A 13,168-nucleotide genomic window follows, 5' to 3' on the forward strand; every position below is an offset into this window, starting at 1 on the left:
TCCCTACACTTTAACTCTCTCTCTCACCTTAACCTTCTCCCAAGTTTCCCAGGTACTCCAAGCACTCACATACATACCATCCAAGTTAGGAACTTACCTGTGTGTAGGTGGGTTGTATGTGTGTGTGTGTATATATATGTGTGTGTGTGTCATTGTGTGCATGATATATGAATTAGTGATCTGTGTATGTGTACTGAGTGTGCAGGTATGGACAATTGATTTTTGTCTAACTTTTGGGGTGTATGGTGTATGTGCTTGAATTGGTGATAGGTATACATGTGCCTAGGCTACTTCAGATGTGTATGTGCCTGAGTTGGTAAAGTGTGTGTGTGTGTGCGCATCCAATTGATTTGTGTGTTTGTATATGTGGAATTGTGTCACACCCTACTGTCTAACAGCGCAATATTGAGATCCTGAGAGTTGGCCCACAGGACAACACTATTGCTCTTAGTTTAATAATAACAATAGTATCAATATTGTTTGTAATATTAATACACTTGATGTTATTGTTAATATGGGTATAAATATGCTAGGTGCCTCACGTACATGTGAGAAGGGATGGCCTCAGTGATGATGATGATGATGATGATGACGAAAAGGGTGTTATTAGAACCTGGATGGATAGATTAGTTGTGTATGGGGATAGATTGACAGTTAAGATAGTTAGAAGCAAATGTAATGCCTGTAACACACCAAGCAAATGTCAGAGCTGCCCATTTATTTCTGATGTGCTGGTGACAATTGGAGAACAGTCAGTCAAAAGACTGAGGGAAGAGAATAGCCAGTGCGAACAGCTGAGGCTTCCCAGCAGACATACCGGAGCAGTCGGCTATACATAGTGCTCACAGTGACCTTGGCAGGGAGCCTACAGGGCAGACGCTCTTTTCAGGATTCAGATGGATTTCATTCCTCATAATGAGGCAGCCTCCTCTGTCCCCTCATTATCTGTGATCTCTTGGCAGGAAGAACAGCTCCCCTCCCCCTTCTCCAGGCACAAACATGGACGGGGCTGCCAAAAGTGAAGGCCAAATGGGCCTGAAGCGTCCTCCCTCCAGGAAAACCTCTCCTTCCCCTGTCACAGACAGGTTCCTGCTGGGCTCCTAATCTGATTGCCTGCAGAGCGGCTTCTGCGGCATGGAGGCCTTGAGAACAAATAGCAGGGCTGTGTTGCTCTAGGGGGCATTGAACAGAGCAGCAGATAAGCAGAGGATGCTCATTTCCTTGGTAATGAAGGGGCTCCTGTTTCACAGCCTCCTGCTTGTGGGATGTTATCAGCATGAGACTCCCTTGGGCAGCCTGGCTTTTTTATGATACTGTACTCCCTGCAGGCATCCAAAATGCCAGATGAGACTTCAGCCATTCCACTCCTATGCACGGCCGGTTCCTGGTGGCAGTGCCTACCCGAGAGGCTTCTACAGTGCTGTGTAAAAATTGTTCCTGTGAGTGCGATTGTAACACGTTCTGCTGCCCACACACACAACATTTCTTAAAGCATTTGTACCTAGGCTGTCAGCTGAGTCTCACTCATTCCAGCCACAGATGGGTTAGTGCTGCTTTGGATGCATCTACTTCCGCCCTAGCACAGATAGCTCTACTGTCATCCCAAAATGCGCTTAAAACTGCAGGAGCAGTCACTCTAGTCTGCTTTCAGCACACAGGAGTTCATTATGGAGAATCCTGGGGCTCAGAAGCCTCACACAACATGCACTTCACTTGGGAACTTTGCTTCCACAGCAACTAGCTTCCTGTTGGCGATAGATTTCTGGTCTATACAATATTTTATGCTGCCAGCTGGATATAGGTAGCAGAGATTTAAGGACCTTGGTAGTCTCTAGGCAGCAAATTCACCACGTAGCTAAGAAGGATCCTCCCTTAACCAAGCTGCTAGAGGCTGTGCAGAGCTACAAGCTGCTCCTTGCATATATTACACACTCAATAGCTGGCAGGGAGCTCACGTGGCTTTAGGGTTGGAGGCTACTAACATTCAGAATATTTCTGTCTCCTGCTCCCATTGTGCATCCTTTCAAATCTTGATGGGAAGTTAAGAATAGAGAAGTTCCTAGGCTGTGCAGGTTAATATCCTTGTGGGGCCCCGATTCATTTAAGTCCTTGCTCTAATGACATGTACAGGGAGTTTGCTGTTCTCAAATCATTCCTCAGAGACAGATGCATAACAGCAGTTTCTGTGCCCTAGGCAGCAGTGGCTAGGCTTGTGGTGGAGACAGAGGCGGCCATGGCCCCTGCCATTCTTGTGCTTCCCTCAAAACCAATGCGAGGGGCTGGTGTCCAGCCACCCACCCCTACTTACACTACTGCTCAGAGATCTTTGTCCAAAATTGAAAAATCAAAGCAGTTCAGAGAAAAAAAAAAATCAGAACTTCCCTAAACGTACCCAAATACAGGGAGTGGGGAAAGATTCCCCCCTGCATTATTCCAGTCTATGCCGGTATCTGTCTGGTGATTTTGTTTGGGGTATGCTCTTATAGAACAGGAGTGACACTGTGAAAAGCTCAAGGACTTTGATTGTGTCAGGGTCTGATAAGGAAAAAGCCCGCTGTCCTTGCTTTCCTACCAAGAACTTCTGCTTTAGAAATGGCACAACTGCATTCTCAAATTGCATCCAAAAAGCCAGGCCCAGATCTTCAAGGGTGCCTGCAGTCAATGAGAATTAGCTGCCTACATCCCTTGGAGGGGATGTAGACTTTAAAGTGTACAGGAGCTAGTAAAACCAATGCTCAGAGTAGGTGAGGATTTGCAGCCTTTGTCTTGCTGAGAGCACAGCTGAGAGTCTCTCTCCCTCAGAGTGCAAAAACTAATTTAAATGGTAAGGCCAAAGGAAAAGTCATGCAGTGACACTAATGAGAAGGGATTAACCTCTGATATCCCCTCCTCAGTATTTCCTCCTGTGTTCATCCCAGAACAGCTTGCTCAGCCTGGCTGGCAGCACTGCTACCCAAGTCCATCAGAGAAACATCCCCCCTTTTATGTGAATCTCTGCTTGAAACCACTTGACGTTTCCCAGGCCCCTTGAGTCTGACTCCACTTTCCTGCACACAGGTGTAAATCAGGAGCTAGTCCATATGAATCAATGGACTTAGAATTGTGCACAGTCACTCAGAATCAGGTACCTGTCTCAGGAAACACCTATGCTGCTTCCCACACAGGTAACCTATCACATCATGCTAAGAATATCCTAGGCTGCTCCATTACCCACCAGAAGAATTACCAGCACTGATATTCCCCTCCACAAAGAAGAAACTTCAGCCTGCATGTGTCTCCCATTGTTTGATCATATATAGTACAAGCAACAGATTTCTCCTTGCAGATAATAGGAAAAGAGTTTGGAATAATAGAGCAGATTAAAATGTCTGCATGTACTCAAACCCTCCTTATTTAGGATTAGTGGCATTTCCTCACTCAGCCAGAGCAGCAAATTGTGCTAATTAAGTGTGAGCTCAGGTTGCGTCTGATTGTAAGCGTGCCTGTAACACTTAAAAGTCTAGCGAGAATCGCACTCCCTAAGGTCCTGGATATTAAAGTGATGTTGAATTTACTAGCGGAGAATGTCAGGGCATGGAGGATTTAACAGCCTGCATGCTGCAGTCCCCAGGGCACCTTCCTTGTGTGTGTAAGGGAAGTGATACAGTGCTCTAGCAACCACTTGAGTGGCTGGGCCAGCTGTGGCACTTTGTGTGATGCAATAATTAAAGTCAAATTAAAGCACAGTTTTTGTTTAAATTGAATTTCCCTCAGATTAGTAAATTCAAAACTTTTTTTTTAACTCTAATTTTCTGCTCCCCATGAAAGCTGAGCACAAAAGCAATGAATGACATTTTTAACATGTTTTCCCAAATACCACACATATTATCTGCTGGCCCCAAATACTCAGCCAACTGTCCAATTACTGGTGACAATGTATTCCTTACTGCTGCGCTGAATTGCATTGATTATTATTTTTCAAGCAGCAACCCCTGTTGTGCTAGACACTAAGCAGGCTTAGCGATAGACTGTCCCTGCCCCAGATAAAAGATAGGAGAGAAAATGGAGGTGAAAGATCATGCTAAGATCACACAGCAGGTCAGTGGCAAAAGTCAGAAATTGACCCTTGGTCACCTGAATCACACTCAAAAACCTTTTCCACAGGAGCACACTGCCTCTGCCCACAGCCAGCTGTGCGTGAGGGAGGGCTGCACAATGTAACCCAGTGCTCTGCGCCGTTCAGCCAGGGGACTGGGACTCAGAGCTTCCAATCTTGCCTCTGCAACCGACTCACTCTGGGTGCATCACATGTGCAATTAGCACATCGCAATAAACTCAGGCGCAGTTTGCACTGGCATTTATTACTCCTAGGTGCAGCATTTACATGGGCACCTGGGACCATAGCACACTGAGTCGGGACGGAGCAGCCCCTGCTGGCAGGGGGCTCCGGGGGTCAGCCTGCCAGCCAGAGCATGCTGTGGAGGGGCTGGCTGAGGCACAAGAGGGCTACAATGTGGGGCTAGCCAGGAGGCAGCCCCTGCACTATAGCACTCTCATGTCCCAGACAGACCTGGTCGCTATTCATACATGCATTTCAGCACACATAACTACTTCCCTGTAAGTTAATACTTGTCCCAGACAGTACTATCCTACAGCTGAGTTAATTAATTTACTGCACCCTAATATGACTGCAGGTATAGACAGTGACACTTTACTACAAAGCTAATTAGTAAGCTCCACTGTAAAGCTCATGAGTAGATGCACCATCTGTGGCCTTGAACAAGTCCCTGTTCCATTTTACACTGAGTTTTAATCTTCTGTACAAGGAAACTACCCATAATTCTCACCTCCTTCCCCTAAGCAGCCCACCTCACACCCCTCCTCCCCACCCCCATCTCCCACCCTGTCTCTACAGACCTGTGAGGCAGTTCATATTTGTAATAGGTAGGGCCTGCTTTAAATCACAGGCCCAGTTTGCAGCAGCTTGACTCCTTTAATCTTGGAGTTCCCTCCTATGCACCCCCTGCCATTGATTGGCAGAGGGGCTCCACTGCCCCACCACTTGCCCCGATGGCCGGGAGGCAAAAACTGCAGTTTTAAATACGAAGCGATTTTTGCCTCCTGCCACTTGCTGCTGACCCTATGGGAGGCAAAAACCATGGCATATTTAAAACTGGTTTTCACATCCTGACCATGAGCAGCAAGCAGCCAGGCTGTGGGGCACCTCCACCCATTGGGGCAGAGGAGGTAGGTGAGAGGACCTCCAAGATTATAAAAGCCACCATGCCATGAGCTGGGTCCACAATTTAAACCAGACCATAGTAATAGGTTTTGAGGCACTGCAACTAACCATGTGATGCACTAATGTAAGTGCCAAGTGCTCTTCTTACAAATAGAAAGGGCCACAGGGATTTGATTTTGAGCCCGTGTGTTGGGAATACAAGCTGATATCCTAAGGGTCTTTTTTCCAAGGGGAAAAAAAAATGAAAGCATTCAATAGACCAAGAGGACTCCCTGCTGTTCAGATACCCAGGTGCTGGAATGAAGACCTTGGGGTGATAAAAGAAAACTGCAAGTGATTACTCCTGGCCAGTATCCAAAAGCAATTATATGTATAGGTGTTCAGGGCTCCTAGAGTAGCATAGTCCCTCCCCAGTGGCTGGGGACCTAGGAAAACTCTTTACTCCTTGCCTTCTCTTCCAAGTAAAATAGCCACACCAGTAGCTGGAGACCACAGGAAAGGGACCATGTTTCATAGAAAAGTGGCAGGCAGTGGATGCTTTTAATAGGCTGCCTACAAAAGCACGCAGCACCAGGTGATATTCTATGTCAATGTGATCCAGAAGGTCCCTTACATGTAGCTGGTATGATCCCACTGGGCGCTGATAAATGCGCATCTCCTCACTGTAAGTCATGGTGCTTCACAGAAAGTGCCATGAGTTACAGCAACTCCCCCACCCCCAACCCAACAAACATTTGCTGTTTGGAGGGGAGGGGGTGAGGGAATCCTCCACTTTGGAACTAATCCAGAAGAGAGATGTCTGCAGCTTCTCTCCCCTAGCCCCGTGCCCCCCTCCCAGCTCTGGTACTATCTGCAGGATGGGAAGGGATCTAATCTACGTGCCCCCCAGGGCAGGCTGGGAAAACCCCAGACCACAGGTCCCTCCCCTCTCCCATTCCCCCTCCCATCCTGCAGACAGCACTGGGGGTGGGCCTGAGCTGCATCAGCCTAGCCCTGCTCATGCATAGAGACAAACAGAAGTTAATGAAGGCACTCCACTTTGGAGCTCCTTTATCTGAACCCTCATTAAATGAGGGTTAATTCGTCACATGATCAGGGACTTCTAAAGCACTCTGTAGCTGTGAACTTCTGTCAGGACATGGCTGTAGAGCACTTTCAAGGGTACGCTCACATGACAAATATCACTTGTGTCAGCTTGTGAATAACAAACAGAATATCTCATCTGGTTTTTACCAACCTGTTAACTGTGGAGCAAGCAAATGTAACATATTTGACCAAGTCAAAATTCACTCGAGGCTCAAGGGCAGGTTTCTTCAAGTCAGCAGCCTTACATCCATGGGAAGGAAAGATCTGGGTGAGCCTGAATGAAGCTGTGACTCTAGATAATTGCCAGTAATCCAGGTTCTCAACCCAATTTTGATAGGTCTGAGTTTTGTATGCACTAAGGCTGAACTGCTACTTTGGCAGGGTAAGGGAATCTAAATTTATTTCCACTTTAGCTGTACTGCTGAAGGCTTTAGTGTCACTGTGAATAATGCCTAATATCTCTGTATTAGTCTCTGGTGCAGAACAGGGCCCATTTACCCTGCTGGTACTTTAATACTAGAAGCATAGAATCATAGGAAATTAGGGTTGGAAGGGACCTCAGGAGGTCATCTAGTCCCCTGCTCACAGCAGGACCATCCCCAATTATATCATGCCCTGAAATTCAGTACTGGGCATCCTTCAGAAAAGCACTACCTTTGTATTAACACAGCACAGGCAATCCTATGTAATGCTGAGACAGGATTAAAAACAGCATGAAGTCTCTAAAGCAGTGATTCTCAAACTTCAGACTCAAGGCACCCTCCAAAACTTTTGTGAACTGAATAATGCCCCATTTTTTAAAGTAATGTATTTATTACAGTGCTTATTTTCTTGAAGTGGGGCCAGGAAGGAGGAGGAGTAGTGAGAAGGAAAGAGCTTGCACTGCAGTGAGGAAGGGGAGAGCCTGCAATTATTTCCTCACTGGAACCTGCATTTCTCATCCTTATCTCAGGATGCCCTGGTTAAGTCACTGCTCTAAAGGAGTGGTGCCCATCCTTTTTGTGCTGTGGGCTGAATGAGTGGCACTGGGTTGGTGCACCAGCTGGATCCAGTGCATGGGATTGGCCTGTGGGCCCAATCCAGTGCCAGATCAGGACCGCCACTTTGGCACCTTCCCCAGCCCTCCATGTGCCAGATCAGGCTCACTGCCCTGATCCCAGTCCACTAGATGAGGCCCCAGTCCCATATCAGTTGGCTTGTGCCACATGAACACTAGACTGGGCCTGGCACCCCAGCCCCGCATGCTGGCCTGATCCAGTGTATGGAGTTTGGAAAATTAGCAGCAGGGGAGCACTGACAGCATTAAGTGCTACTGCTCTACTGGCACCAAATTTCCAGACCTGTGGGGAGCCCCGTGGGCCAGATGACATAGGTCTGTGGGGTGGACCTGGCCTGCAGGCTGGATACTGAGCACCACTGCTCTAGAGTCAAGCTCCTGTTTGCTTGTTCCACTTTCTAAGCCTCAGACTTGATTTAAACTCTCTCCTTCTCTCTTACTCCAGGCATTACTTTATAAACCAGACTTTTGTTGATCAGACTTGAGCAAGATTTCCCAAAATACCCAATTGAAGTAATATAATGCTGTAACTGTTCTGTTTGTTTTTCCTTGTATGGCTGTAACTACTAGTATCATCATAAGTTTTATATACCTGGTAATAAAATAACTTTTATGATCAAGCTGGTTGCCATACTCTCTCTCTGAACCTCATTTACTCTATCTTCTCCTCACCCCCCCCACCCATTTGCTCTGCAGCAACGTTTCTTTTACCTAAGCTAAAGATCCCTATAAAGCCCCAAAATCCTGTAGGGTCTGCTCATCAAGGGAGTTACCATCAGGATAATTGAGACAAGAGATTGGGAAGTACTGAGCCATGGCATATGAGGGTGTCAGCCTGTAAATGCTGAATTACCCTGCCCACTCAGACATGCTTTGTTAATCTGTGTGTGTATGTATGTGTTCAACTGATTCGGTACCTGGAGAAACCCAGCCCCATTGAAACTAAGCCCTGCAAGGTAGCTCCATTAGGGGTGAGGACTTGCAGAAGGGAGAGATAGAGCTCCATATAGAAACACAAGTGACACAAGCAGCACATTGATAGGATTACAGAGACCCCAGAAACATAACTCTAATAAATGAGTGCACCCCAAACGGACGGGCAAATCTGGTAACAATAGCCCAAGATACACTGAAGTTTCCCACTGGAAAACTGTTTCTTTGAATGAGGAAACTGAATCATGTGTGTCCCCGTGGCAGCCCCTCTCTGCTCACACTGCATGGGATCCACTGCAACCTGGTGTGGCACATGTGTGCACTGCAGCACAGAGTGCATATCCCCTGGAAGAGACAGACCCTCTACCCATTTTGAGGCACACAGAGCCTTTATATCCCCTTGGAAGACTACAAGAATACAGAATACCTGAAAAGCCACTACCTTAGGACACACGGTTCACTGTGAGGAGCTGCACATTTTGTAAAACAAACGAAAGAAAAAAAAATGAGAGAGAAAGGATACGAGGGGGAGGTGAGTGGGTTAGGAAAAGTCTTAGTTGTTAATGAACAAGGATTTAACAAAATGCCCAAGCATTCCTGAGGAGATACCTCAGGGTCAGGGTGAGGTTGCTCACTCTCACAGGGTGAGCAACAGATGCTCCTGCTTCCCACACTGCTCCTTTGATGCCAGTCTGCTGATACACACATACCACTGAAGCAGGGGCAAGGGTTTCCAGCACATACAGCCCATGGGCATTGCCTTGCCTGCCATCAGACATCTGTTAAACGTTGTACATGACAACGTGCAACTGAACAACCAATGCAGTGGGATAAGGACGCTCTCAGAAGCTATACAAAGGCTAATTTAGGGCATGGCATAATTTGACCATTAGTAGAGGGTAGGACATGACCTCACCCAGGTTTGTGGGGAAGGGAGTAGGAAAAAGAATGCAGCCAATCCACAAACCCAGCAAAGGGACCAGGTCTGTGAATATGTTCCCACAATTTCTTCAAGTTTCAGGCTTCAATATTATTTGCAAAGTGCATTGAGATGGAAGGTTGCTATTAGCATGCAATACTGGTGTCAGCCTCCCTCTTACTGAGCCAAAGGAAACCACATACAGCTTCGTTCCTTTTGCCTCGTGCTGGGGAGGAAGCTGGAAATTTTTGTCCTACTCTAAGCATAGATGCACATAGGTAATGCTTTAAAATCCCTTCCCATGCCAGGAAAGAAATGCTCTCTCTCTTAGGAAAGAGCTCCCAAGAGCAGCTTGGCCATGACGTAGTTTGCAAGCTTCATCCAATAGAGATCCTCTAGGATCCTTCCAGGAGAGGAGGTGGCATGGAGAATATCCAGCTGGAGGAGGAGAATCTTTGCTGTTGATGTATTTTTCATGCTATAGAAGATGGCAAGCATCTGCTCCCTCCAAAATGGGACCTAACAACAGAGATTACTGAGAGGGGAAATAACTGAAGGGAGAGTGAGATACAACTCTCTGGGCCTGGCAACTGGGAAGGGGGTGGCCAGCATAGGGAGCAGGGTGGATCGTGGTGTTCAGAAGGAATCATTTCCTCCACCCTCTTTGTCTCTATGTTGTCCACACAGTGACTAATGCTGATTCTTATCCAACACAGTTTACCTTGATTCTAATCAGTCTGCAACCCGGCTCTGCTTTGTATAGGCTCCTTTACAAAACCCATCTCCATTCTGATGGCTCTAAAGGAGATTCTTTGTTAAAGCTCTTGGATACAGCGAGACTCATCAGTGTTGCACAATGGAGAGTTGTATGGAGACACCTGAGCTAGCACTGACTGAGGTAGCTTGGGGAAGTGCTAGTGCAACACATGGCTTGGGCCAGTCTGCTCTGCTGGAAAGAAGCAAACCCTGTGATTCTGTCTGGTGCCCTGACAAGCTGACACAGCCTGTGCTTCTCAGTGCCACCATACTAGATGTAGCTTTCCAGCATAAGGGTTTGTGTTACAGCCTTTAAACATAAAAACAGCAAGCAACCTCTCATATGGTCTCTATTGCAGGAAGAACAAGCCCTTTGAAACTGTTGCCCAAGGGACCGAATAATACTCCTGAACTCTGACAACAGCTCTTGTTTTCCAGGGCAGTAGGTCAAAGCCAGGACTTGGCAGGGATGGATGGCCTGTATGGAGATAGGTTAGTGCAGTTACTGACCCGATTCAGGAGCCAAATCTCTGAATCCAAATTGAATCAGGAGACCCTTTAATCTCTCTGAATTGAATTGGAACCCTCCAAATTGATTTGGAGAGATTTGGAAAGATTTGGCGATTTGGACATAGACACAGCTTTAAATGTTTTTGCTACATACCTCAAGGTACCAGGCAGCTCGTGAGTGCTGAGATGCTGGGGTGGATGGAGCGTCCCACAGGAGCACAGTGGGGGAGGAGGGGGGGATCCCTAGCATGCTCAGCAGCAGAGCCAGAAGTGGACCAGAAGCACTTCCAGTCTACTTCTGGGTACGCCAGGGAGTGCTGATGCCTCCTGAGTCTGGCTTTGTTGGTCACATTTTTTAAATGTCTTCACATCTTATTTTTTATTCTGATGAGCACCATCCACAAGATTTGGCAACCAGGTTTTAAGTTTCCTGTTAAACAGCATTTCTGCTGGGGACAATCCATGTTTCATGGGTGTTGCCCTGTAATTTAAGAGTGACAGGTAAACATTGGTGTGTGAATTTATAGATTTTTTCAACAATTTCTTCGCTATTCGTACCCCATTTTCCACCAGATCATTGGATTGTGGGTATTTAGGACTTGAAGTGTTGTGATGGAATCCATATTTGTTTGCAAACTCTTTAAACTCAAGACAGTCGAGTTTACTCACTGCACTGCACTGCACATGGTTATTTTTAGGCACTATAATGCCATAATGACACACTATAAGAGGGGAGCACGTCACTACAGCAATGTAGCTGCGGCATCATGGGTTTTGCCCATGGATTCTACATCACTGTAGCACATTGCTACGGCAACATAGCGTCATGTGTAGACATGCCAAGATCATATTCAAAGCAGCTGCTTCTCTAAGCAAAGGAGGAAAATCCTTTCTGCATGTCAGCTGGACCAGTTGCAGAGAGAAGGAGAAGGAATTCTTCCTGGGTGCATATGCTAGCAGACTTCAGGTTCACTACAGGGGTTAGTTCAGACTAGGGGAAAACAGCTGGATTGCAGAATTGCACATCCCATAGGTTAAACAAGAGTTGTGAGCCAGGGAGTAGGTTCCTGAGACAGAACTGAAATAGTGACTAGACTCTACCCAGACGCAGTAGCTGGGTCTCCGTAAAAAAGACTGGTGTCCATACAGTGCAGTACTGGGCCAAAGTGTAAAAAATGGGAGAAGGGATACCCCCTCCCTCTGGAGTATTAGATATTGGCCCGAGTCTGATCTGGTCAGGGAAATATCACATTCCCTCAGTGACTCATCTACTAAGGAGTCCCCTTGTGCTGAGAGATCAACCCCACGTAACAACGGAGGGGGCCAAGAAAAGGGAACTTGCAAATAACAGGAAGAATCTTTTCAGAAAACCTCTCCAAAGCTGCAGCATGTTACAGGAGCGTGTGTTGGAATGAGGTTAGCTGGGGCGAGACTGCTCTGCTGCCTTAGGGAGCTGTTGAAGATACAGTCTGTTCCCACTCAGATCAGCTGTTATTTATAGATACAGATGTTTCTCTACCACAGTTCCAGGTTTTTTTTCAACTATGCAGAAGGTAGAGTCAGCAGCTGAAGAAAAATAAGTTGCTCCTTACACCGCTGCTTAAAACAAATTGCAGCTGAGTGCAGATTGAATTGTCTCTCCTCATTTGTGCAATGGTGGTGGAGTGCAAAGTATTAGCAATATCTCAGTATGACTATAGGTTACAAACTTGAGACCAGAGCCCTCCTGGACCAAGCAGTGTGCACATACAAATGAAAACAGCCCCTGCCTGAAGAGCTCAAAATCAAAATAGGTGAAGGGGAATCTCTTCCCCACATTACAAGGGATATTCGATGCTTGACACCATTGAGCCACTTGCCCAAGGACACAGGAGAGTGTTTGAGAGAGCAGGAACCAAGACTGAATACCCTGGCGCACAGGTTGACAGCTTAGCCGCAAAACTGTCCTTCCTCATGTTGCATGACTAGAATCAGATTAGGTTAAATCTGGCCTGAGCTCCTAAAAAGGGAACTTTGTAAAACATTCACTTGTGTAATTTTGGGGGGAAAATATACTGTATGCTGAACAGACCTGGCAGCAGAGTGTCATGGCCAAAAGGCAGAGTCTCAAGCCATTCTTCACTGCAAACCTGTGGCTTTCCGCGTAACAGTGGATGATACCTGAACCAAAATACTAGCAAAACAGATCCACGTTCTCCAGAGTAAGTGCAGCAGGGCTCGCATGAGCTATCCCAAAGCTGGTGGCTGCACAGCTGGGGGCAAGAGCAGATGGTAGGTTAGCACAGCTAATGCACCACTGGAAGGGTTATGTCTAGAGAGGGGGGCCATCATCAGGAATTTGTTAATTTGGGATGTTTCACTTCTCTTTTAAAGATATATTTTTACCCCTTGATTAAGGGTGTTTCTTGCAGTTATATAACATAACCCATCTCTAGCGCTATCTGCTTAGGCTCTCAAAGTATTAGATCACTGTTGAGCACACCCATGAAGTAGGTCAGAATAAATACCCCATTGTCCATGTGGGGAGACTGAGTCACCAAAAAGTTGGCAGCTCCTCTTGGAGCAAGCACACAGGTTCTTCTCAACCATGGAAACTCTTAGAAACAGCTAGAAACATGGAGCAGAGCACAGGCAGGGTCCTTGTTTCATTTGTCTGGATAACATCGAGCACACTGTTGACTCGGCA

Source organism: Alligator sinensis, unplaced genomic scaffold, assembly GCF_000455745.1.
Source record: "Alligator sinensis unplaced genomic scaffold, ASM45574v1 scaffold3_1, whole genome shotgun sequence".
NCBI lineage: Eukaryota > Metazoa > Chordata > Crocodylia > Alligatoridae > Alligator > Alligator sinensis.